The following is a 10440-nucleotide window of genomic DNA, read 5'->3' as shown; positions in this document are numbered from 1 at the left end:
GACAGGCGCTGCCGTAAACCGCGCTCCCGCTTCCTTTGGGTTCGGCGGCGGAACGCGAGTCGTAAAGCGAAGGCACACCGGAAATGTGTTACTGCTCTTTGGGAAGTGGCTTCCTTTGCCTTGTAGGCTCTTAGACATAAGAAGGGTGTTTACAGTCACGCCACGGGGCATCCGGCGACGCCCCCAGAAGGCGTTTAGATTTATGGAAACGTGGCAGCCATGCCGTCAAAGCTGGAGGCGGGAGCGGCTGACGGCCCCGCCCCCTGCGTCCCACAATGCCTTGCGGGACATTCGGCCGCTCTGCACCCAGTCGGCTCCAGCCATCTCCAACCAATCACGTGGTTTGAGCCTCAGCGGTAGAAGCCGAGCGTCTGTGGAGGATTTTATTGTTACTCCCTCGCTCCCTTCGCCCCCATCTTTTCCAGTTTGGGAACCTGTCCAGCCTGCTAATTTAGGAGGTGGCCGCCAGGGTTCAAACCACTGTTCTCAAACTTGACTGTATATCGAGGATGCCTGGAGCCCTCGTTTGAAAAAAAAAAAAAAGAATGCAGACTCCAGTATGTGGAGCCCACGAATGGGCATTTTAAGTTAGCAACTGCGATTCTGACGGGGCCACCCAGGAAGCCCTTTGCTACAATGGGCGACAGTGCTGACCTCTCCGCGGCTCCCAGCCTATGGCGTTTGTCCTGGAATCTTACTGGGGAATTTCAAAACGATGAAAGTGAATCTTTTGAGGGCGCGATTTTACTCACACCTCGGTTCCTCTTCTGCCCTGTCTCCTAGGTTTTCCTTGTCAGTCTTCCAGCCTGCCTCCGTTATTGGGAAATATATCAGCTACTAGACAGATCTGGTAGCTACTCTTTAAAAAAAAATAAAATAAAACATATATATATATATGTATATTTTATTGATTTTTTTTACAGAGAGGAAGGGAGAGGGATAGAGAGTTAGAAACATCTATCAGCTGCCTCTTGCATACCCCTACTGGGGATGTGCCCGCAACCAAGGTACATGCCCTTGACCCGAATGGAACCTGGGATCTTCCAGTCCGCAGGCCGACTCTTCACTGAGCCAAACCGGTTTCGGCTGGTATCTACTCTTGACTGCTCCTTTCTAGCTGGGCCTCACTTTCCTCGGCTATCTGTAAATTGGAGATAACACTAAGCGGGTGCTGTGAAGGTAAAAGTAAAAGTATGTAATTCCATTCACCAGTTGGGTGAACTTGGACAGGTTATTCGGATCTCTAAAGCTGCTTACTTATCTGCAAAATGAAAATGTTAATAGCAACATCTGTTTCCATAAATTGTCTCCCAATCTAAAACCTTGTAGTCATCATTACTACTCTTTTCCCCCTTTGCCACCACATTTAGTTCTTTACTGAATCCTCTTTGTTTTTCTTTCAAAATGCATCTTGAATGCCAGCTCCCCCACCATCTCCAGCTTTGTGTTTGGACCCTTAGTGCCCACGCTTGCTCCTTTACTGTTATCTCGAGTTACTTCCTCAGTGAGATCTTCTCTGACCACCATTCCTAAAACAGCTGCTCCTCCCTCCATCCTTTTTCACCCCCTTACTCTGCTTTGTTTTCCACAGAGCCCTCATTACACTGAAATACTTTTCAAAAATATACATTGATGTATTGATTTTTTTACAGAGAGGAAGAGAGAGGGATAGAGTTAGAAACATTGATGAGAGAGAATCATTGATCAGCTGCCTTCTGCACATCCTCCTGCACACCCCCAACTAGGGATGTGCCCGCAACCAAGGTACATGCCCTTGATCAGAATTGAACCTGGGTCTTTTCAGTCTGCAGGCTGACGCTTTATCCACTGAGCCAAACCGGTTTCGGCTACACTGAAATATTTTGTTTCTTTGTTTTTGTTCTGTCTCTGCCTCTAGAGGGTAAGCTCTGTGCTGGCAGCAACTCTGTCTAGAACAGTGCCTGTAATATATTTCAATATGTTTGTTGAATGAATGTTTAGAGATTTTTCTGAGAATTAAATGAGATAATGAATTTAGCACCCTACTCTGGGCACTAAGTAAACACCCAATTAATGTTAGTGTAATGGGTATCAATAGTAAATTGTAGTATTTTGTAAATTATAATGGGAGATGTAGTTTTTCTAAATTGTTTAGATCATGTCTCTCCCCTAAGGCCCACAGGCCATCTGCTGCAGTCTTTCTCTCATGTCAGAGTTTAATCATCTTTTCCATATTTTTGCCCGGACGTCCTTGCACACCCCAGATGGAGGAGGATTTGAAGTCTCCTGTCTTATTCTCTTAAAAAAATTATTTTTGTTGTTGATTTTTTACAGAGAGGAAGGGAGAGGAATAGAGAGCTAGAAACATCGATGAGACAGAAACACCGATCAACTGCCTCCAGCACACCTCCCACTGGGGATGTACCCGCAACCAAGGTACATGCCCTTGACTGGAATCAAACCTGACCTTTCAGTCCATAGACCGACGCTCTATCCACTGAGCCAAACCAGTCAGGGCTGCTGCCTCATTCTGAGTAGTTGGTCCCTGGGCTTAGATGTGATCTTGCCTCCATTCCTCCTCCCAGCTGACCCCCAGGTTGTCTCTTTCTGCCCGTCTCACTGTCCTTTCTCCACATGATATTAAGCTGGACTGATCCCCCTTTATATGAAATCAGAGCATGTCCAACTTCCCTCCTTCCTTGCCTCCTCCCTCCACTGCTTAAAATCTTTCAATGGCTTACCTTGATCCTGAGGATAAAAGCCCTTTCTGTTCCATGGCCTGCAAGTTTCTAAGTGGTAGCTTTTCACCAGCTGCTGCCTCTTTCTGGGTCATACCCAGGCTCATTTCCTGTCTTGAGACCTTTTCACCTGCTGTTCTCTGCTGCCTGGAATGCATCTCCCTTAGATCTTCCCTGTTTCCCCAGCACACAGGCGTTTCCTGACCAGCCCTCTGAGTAGCCTTGCCCTGTCCTCATTCACTCTGTCACTCACCATGCGCCTGGTACTACTGCAAGAACTCACATTAACTCATTTCATTCTCACCACCGACCTATGAGGTGGGGCCTGTTATTCTCTCCATTTCACAGATGAAGAGATGGAGGCCCAGAGAGGTGTTCTAGGTTGAGCAGTGCATAGCGAAGCTGGGGTTCCACACTCGGGAGATACCTGGCCCCTGCTGCTTCTGTACACCCCTTAGGTGCTTTACTGGATGCCTAACATGGGTCTCTCTTGTTTATTTGTTCACTTATTTATTGTCTCCTCATTAGAAAGGAAGCCTCATGAGAGGTGGGATCTTACGTGTCTTGCTCAGTGCTGTGTCCCCAGCATCTAAAATGGTGTTTACCACATAGTAGGCGCTTGGGAAATGTTTGTTGGATGCATGAGTGGCCTCTGACCAGGAATTGAACTGTGACCTCCTGGTTCATAGGTCAATGCTCAACCACAGAGCCATGCCAGCTGGGCATGGAGGGTACCTTCTAAAAGAAGGAAGGTAGCCCTAACCCAGGGGTCGGCTCTTTGGTCCCTTGAGTGTGGCTCTTCCACAAAATACTGTGGCCTGGGTGAGTCTATTTTGAAGAAGTGGTGTTAGAAGACGTTTCAATTTAAAAAAATTGGCTCTCAAAAGAAATTTCAATCGTTCTACTGTTGATATTTGGCTCTGTTGACTAATGAGTTTGCCGACCACTGCCCCTAACCAGTTTGGCTCAGTGGATAGAGCGTCGGCCTATGGACTCAAGGGTCCCAAGTTCGATTCCAGTCAAGCGCATGTACTTTGGTTTCGGTCACATCCCCAGTGGGGGGTGTGCAGGTGGCAGCTGATTGCTGTTTCTCTCTCATCGATGTTTCTAACTCTCCCTCTCCCTTCCTCTCTGTAAAAAAATCAATAAAATATATTAAAAAATAAAATAAAAGAGGGAGGTAGACCATGGTAGGTGTACAAAGAGAAGTGAGAAGTGGGTAAATACGCTGTCACAGGGATGTGTGTTAGAGAATGATTTGGGGCGCAGTACTTTTAAGGTAGTGTTTCAGGAAGGCACCTGGGAGGAGGGGACATTTGAGCGGAGTCTGCAGGACCAGAGGGAGCAGGCCAGGGGAGATCTGGGGGAAGAACATTTCAGAGGAAGGAACAGGCCTTCTGGGGAGGGAAGAGTGAGTACTGGGGCTGTATGGGATCCTCTTATTCATCTGGTCAAACTTGCACTCCAGACAGGCATTTCCTTGTCACCTGTCTGGCTGGTTGCTGTCACCTCTGCTTGGATGTGCCTAGTGCTGGGGGGACCACTCCTCTAATGATGCTCCTTTGCCCTCTATGGATTATTATAGATGTTCCTCTTTTCCCCCCCTTTTGTCACCTCCACCCAGTTCCCGCCCTCCCCCAGGCCTTCGGCACCCCATTGTCTGTGTCCATAGGTAATGCATGTCCTATATAATAAAAGGCTAAGATGCAAATCAACTGAATGGCAGAATGACCAGTTGCTGTGTTGTGCACTGACCACCAGGGGGCAGACACTCAATGAAGGAGCTGCCCCCTGGTGATCAGTGTGCTCCCACAGGGGGAGTGCTGCTCAGCCAGAAGTTGGGTTCACAGCTGGTGAGTGCAGTGGCAGTGGTGGGAGACTCTCCTATCTCTGAGGAAGTGCTAAGGACTGCTGAGGGGTCCTGGACTGTGAGAGGGGGCAGGCCAGGCTGAGTGATCCCCCCTCCCCAGTGCATGAATGTTGTGGACCAGGCTTCTAGTATACATATAAAATATTTGTTTTATTCTCTTCCTGCCTTTCCCACCCTTCTTCCCTCTGAGAATCATCAGTCTGTTCCATTTCCATGCCTCTGATTCTATTTTATTTTATCAGTTTATTCTGTTCATTAGATTTCCTATTCTTTTATTTTTATTTTTAGATTCAGTTGTTGATAGGTATGTATTTGTTGCCATTTTGTTGTTCATATTTTTTATCTTTTTTTCTTTCTCTTCTTAAAGAATACCTGCCAACATCTATCTACACTAATAAAAGAGAAACATACAAATTGACTGTACCTCCGCTACACCCACCAGCCACACCCACCAGCCAATCAAGAGTGAGTATGCAAATTAACCCAACAAAGATGGCTGTGGCAATGAAACTGGAGTGAGCAGGAGGCTTGAGTTGCCCCCAGTGATGGAGGAAGCCTTGCATCCCACCTTCCCTGGCCGGCCCTGGCTTCTGCTCAAGGCTACAAAGTTTCAATTATAGGAGATAAATAAATCCCAGATACCTGCTTCCACCCTGGCCTCTGCTAAAAGAGGTGCTGGAAAAAATAAAAGGAAAAAAGGAGGGGCTGGGAGTCTGGATCACTGGGGGGGCATGGCCAGCCTGCAAACAGCCATCAGCCAGGCACTTGGTCTGGCCAGGCACTTCAATGGGGACCCCCACCCTGATGGGGGTGTGGCCAGCTTGAAAACAGCCCTCAGCCCCTTACCCAGGCTGGCCACACCCTCCCATGGGGTGAGTGTCCCTACTGGGGCGCTTGACCAGCCTGAAAATGGCCCTCAGCCCCTCACCCAGGGAACCCTCACCCTGATCTGGGACACTCTTCAGGGCAAACCAGCCAGCCCTCATCCATGCACCAGGCCTCTATCTATACTAATAAAAGGGTCATATGCTAATTAGACTGGGAGACCTTCCAGGAGACCTTTTGGATGCTCTTCTGGACAAAGCCATGGTGGCAGGGCCGAGGTAGAGGCAGTTAGAGGCTGCGAGGACCAGCTGCAACTACTGTGGGAGAGCTACTATGGAGATACCTGTAAGGAGCAGGACTTGCTTTGGTGGGGCTTTGGTGCTCACTGAGTCTGTCCTTTGAATGTGTCATTTATGGATGTGTAAAGTTGTAATCTGGTATGGATTGACACTGACCACTGGGTAACACTGGCTCTTGGGTGTCCAGGAAGGTGGAAAGTCAGCCATTACCTGAGGCCTCCCAGTAGGAGCTACAGAGAAATCTGAAGATTGCTTCTCTTTGTATTGAGTTTGGAAGTGCCCAGATGAGGCCCAGCTGTGAAGCAAGGCAGGCTGGTGCTGGTGCTGGGTCTTAGGCCTTTTTTTGATAGGTTTGGGGCTCTCTGACTCAGCTGCAGCTTGTTTGAGAGACTTTAGCACACAGCTTGGGTGGGGTTGTAAATTGGATGAGGTGGGGTCTTAGGGAATCACCTGGGTGGAACAAACAGAAATGGCTTCCAGTCAGGCCTGCAACTGGGGTGGCCTCAGCATAGGAACAATGATCCCTGCAAGCATCTCCATCGGGGAGAAAGCTGCCCCTGAGTTCCTGCCCTGATGCCAGAGAATCCAGTTTCTCCTCGTATGTGTCTGTGTTCCACAGAGCCTTGCCCTGGGGCTGGAGCTCAGAGGAAGCAGGACCTTGTAAGTACAAATCGTGGTGCCTGCCTTTTAAGAGGAACAGCTGGGTCTCCAGCAGCCTCTGTGTTACTGAGCCCAATCCCCACTGGTTTTTACAGCCTGTAGTTCTTACTTCCTGTAGGGACTTCTTTTCCCAGCTCTGGGACCCTGGGCTGGGGTTCTGGTATGGGGCTGGGGCCCCTTGCTCCTTTGGGTGGGCTCTGCAGAGATGATCTCCCTCCTGATTAACAAAGCAGCCCATGTAGGTGCTGGACCAGCCTGTTCTGCACCTCTGCATCTCATACCAGTCTCAGTGTGCTTTCTCCTCTACTTCTCTAGTTGTAGGACTTCCATTCAGCCAGCTTTCCAGCAGTTTTGAATGATGGTTGTTCTGTATTTTATTTTATTTTATTTACTTATTTTTAAAATATATTTTATTGATTTTTCAAATGCACTTTCTAATAGGAACCTCCAATGCCTTACCAAGGGAGGTAGCGTTTATGGAGTGCTTACTGTATGTAAGGCACTGTGCTAGTGCTTCACATAAACATTTCTTTAATTGTAAGAGTTCTAGAGAGAGGTCTCAACCCTCCCATTGATGTACGTGGGGAGAAGCAGGCCCAGGATGGTTGGGTACGTAGCCCAATGAGTGAGCTGCTGAGTCAGGAATTGCGAGTGGTTTTGTGTCCTCAAAAGCTTTCACCCTCGCCGAAACCGGTTTGGCTCAGTGGATAGAGCGTTGGCATGCAGACTGAAAGGTCCCAGGTTCGATTCCGGTCAAGGGCATGTACCTTGGTTACAGGCACATCCCCAGTAGGGGGCGTGCAAGAGGCAGTTGATCGATGATTCTCTCTCATCGATGTTGCTAATTCTCTATCCATCTACCTTCCTCTCTGTGAAAAATCAATAAAATATATTAAAAAATAAAAAAGCTTTCACCCTTATGGATGGTGAAGGGCTTTCCTGAGGTTTGAAGAGGTCCCTTTTTCCTCCTGGGACTTTTCCATGGGTCCAGAATTTCTGCATGAGAGGAGCTTAGTGACAGCTATCTGGTGAAAAAGGGGAGTCCTGGGCTTATTTTGAAGCTGCAATTGCTGAGTTTTTTGTTTACTGAGGTTGTACGTATGTTTTTACTAAGGTTGTACGTTTATTGGGGGAAGGCATTCTGGAGGTTGTGTGGGCACTGAGCCTGAGCCATCTCTTGGAAAAACTGCTGAGCAGACAGACAATGGAATTGGGAGAAGGAGAAGGGACAAGGGAACCAGCATCAATTTCTCAAATGCTCTCTATTCACGAGGCACCTCACTTATATTTATTATAGACTGTGAGGGGGAGGATTGTTGCCAGGATTTGTAGGGTGCTCTAAGAACTTGGCCAAATGTAGGGTGACCATATAATTTACTATCCAAACAGGTGTTTCTGGGAGAGGAAGGCATCAATACCACATTAATCATACCAGGCAAACGGTGTAAACTGGGACTGTTCCATGCAAACTGGGAGATATGGCCACCCTACAGAGAAGGGCAATAAAATTGCCCCTTATCTGGTTATCTTTTGCTGTGTAACATCCGTCCAAAAAGTGGTAACTTAGAACAACAACAATCCTTTTACTATTATCTCTGTTGGTTTCTGTGGGTCAGGAATTTGGGAAGGGCTTGACTAGGGAGGTGGTTCTGGCCTGGGATCTCTCCTGCCATTGCAGTTGGATATGGATGCGGCTGGGGTAGGTGGTGGCTGGCTAGATCTTTCTCTCTCTCTGTTTCATCTTAGGGCTTCTCTCATGGAGAGTTTGGGCTTCCTCGCAACATGGCGGCCTCAGGACAGCCAGACTACAATGCTTCCGTGGGAGCTGAAGACTTTCCGGACCAGTATTCCGGCTAACAACCCGGAAGCTGCATGGTGTTCTGAGATCTGGCCTCAGAAGGTACACACATCACTCCTACCCTTTCTGCTGGTTACCAGCAAGCTGAAAGCTTGCCCAGAGCTAAGGCACAGGCTCCAGAAGAGCATGTGGAGGGAGAGATGTGGCTGTGACCACCTTTGGAGCATCCGATCTGCCACGGATGTAAACCAGCCTTTTCTAGGAGCGGCCAGTTAGCTGTCTGCAAATACGTGACTGAAGCGTTTGGGCCAATCAAATGCCCCACAGAGTTTCTGAGGAGGTGTGGTTGGGAGGAGGCCTGGCATGTGACTGGCTCTCCAAGGAAAACCTGGTCAGAAGGAATGGAGGCATGAATGGGAGTAGAGAAAGGAGGAGAGTCACAGAGCCAAAGGCTGGCATTGTCCAGGGAGCGGGTTCCTGGCTGTACTGGCCAGAGCGTCATTCCCATTTCCTGGGCAAGCCATCCCCTCCAGTTGCCTCTGCTGAGAAATGCTTCTTCAGATTAATGCTGTCCCTTGTCCTGACTTCCTCCAGCTAGTGAGCCCTGTGAGCCATGAATCACCATGGAGCTCTCACTGCAGGGAATTCTGTGCTGGTCAGGCGGACAGAAATGCCCCGTCCTGCTGCCAGTTGGATTTCCTGTGCTCTCCCTTAATAAATGGATCTTCTGTTTGTGCATCAGCCTTACACATTTGGCTAAAGGGGATCTGCCTCTGCCTTGTGTGTAGGCATACCCCAAACCGTGATGGGTTCACCAAGGTCTCCTCCTGGCATCTGTCCTTGTGGCCAGCACCCCTCCCAGTGCAGCAGCCTGCATCTCCTCATGAACCTCCTAAAAGCCACCAGAGAGATTACAGTCCCATTTTATAGATGAGACAACTGAGGCACAGAGAGTAGGTGTGTCTTGTACAAGGTCAGCCAGCTGGTAAATTGCAGTCTGGATGAAAACCCAGGTGTTCCTGGAGCCAAAGCTGGCACTTCATACAAATTCTGAGATCCCCAAATGCTCTAAAAGCCACTTGATGTGAATTGAAAGTGAGGTTCTTTATAGTCTTTATTTTACCCGACTTGGTGTGACTATTTATACATTTGCTGTGGAAAAATTAACGTGTTTATGGAGTACTGTCCCAGAGTTCGCTGGGCATGTTACATACATACAATGTGGTAGAGCTATCATAAAACCTTCTGAAATCCAAAGTTGTAAAACACATTGAGCCCCAAACTTCTTCTCAGCAACCTGCCCGCATTTTACAGATAAGAAAGACTGAGGGTGGAGAGTGTGGTGCCCCAAGCAGAGTCCGTGGAACCTCAGTACTTGAGCATCTTGTTGGAGGTGTGTGGGTAGGAGGGGAAGCCTTTGAGTCACCAGCCCACCCCAGCTTCCCAAGAGCCTCATCGCCCCAGTAAATTTTTAAAAATAGAAAACTTTTAAGGATTAAAGTCCCAAAGGATGCTTCAAGCGCCCTGAAAGAAAGGGAGGCTTGCAGTATATTCCAATGGTCGACATTCAAATTTATTTTTTATCTCAGCTGGATGTACACTCACCCATCACAGGATCAGTTCTCAGAATAGAGAGGTACCTGTTGAATCATCCACCCCACTTCCTGCCTCGTGCGGGCATCTCTCCAAGTGCTGAGCCATCCACTTCTCTCTGTGGCCTGAGATATATCAGGACTTGCAGCCCGGGCGACAGGACACAAAATAGACTCCCATTTCCTTCGGAACTATTTAGCTGGTTTAGAGAGTGCTTGGCTTTTCAATGGGATGAGCAATATCCAGGCCTCTCCTTGGCTTTTTCTGTCTCTCTATACATTTTCTTCTGGGGGAAGCTGGGTTTTGGTGTCCTGGGGACAGAGGTAAACACTGATTTTGGCTTGATCTGGCAGCGCAGTCATAGGCTGGAAGGTGCCCTCCCTGAACACCAGTCCACTTTCTGCAGCACAGATGTTCTTGTCTCCGTTTGTGCCACGTGCCCTGGCCCCCGCTATTCTTAAGACTGGTAACCATGCATGCGGGTACATGGGGATCCTTGTTGAGGCTGAGTGACTACAGGTGATATTAAAGGGGACTCTTGGGGCAGTATGAGACCTGTGGAGATGGAATGCCTGAATTGGAATCCTAGGTACTGCTCGGGCCAGTTGTGCAAACTCTCTGAGTCTTGGCTTCCTTGCCTGCAAAATGGATGGGATCAGAGTATGGATGTTGTGAGAA

General features: G+C 48.4%; 1 long non-coding RNA gene across 2 annotated transcripts; it reads left to right on the top strand.

Moving 5' to 3' along the window:
• The first annotated feature begins 12 nt into the window (after positions 1-12).
• On the top strand, positions 13-9486 carry LOC123653116. 2 transcript variants are annotated; one of them, XR_006742747.1, is made up of 3 exons: positions 13-122; positions 8118-8271; positions 8764-9486. It is a non-coding gene; the product is annotated as an uncharacterized LOC123653116 (long non-coding RNA). The 2 variants fall into 2 exon arrangements; XR_006742746.1 differs by lacking the exon at positions 13-122 and adding an exon at positions 329-557.
• The last annotated feature ends 954 nt before the right edge of the window (positions 9487-10440 follow it).

The sequence above is a fragment of the Pipistrellus kuhlii genome, unplaced genomic scaffold (genome assembly GCF_014108245.1).
Source record: "Pipistrellus kuhlii isolate mPipKuh1 unplaced genomic scaffold, mPipKuh1.p scaffold_m20_p_3, whole genome shotgun sequence".
NCBI classification, from domain to species: domain Eukaryota; kingdom Metazoa; phylum Chordata; class Mammalia; order Chiroptera; family Vespertilionidae; genus Pipistrellus; species Pipistrellus kuhlii.
Note: the sequence above shows the minus strand (reverse complement) of the source record. Positions and strands in the feature narration are given on the sequence as shown.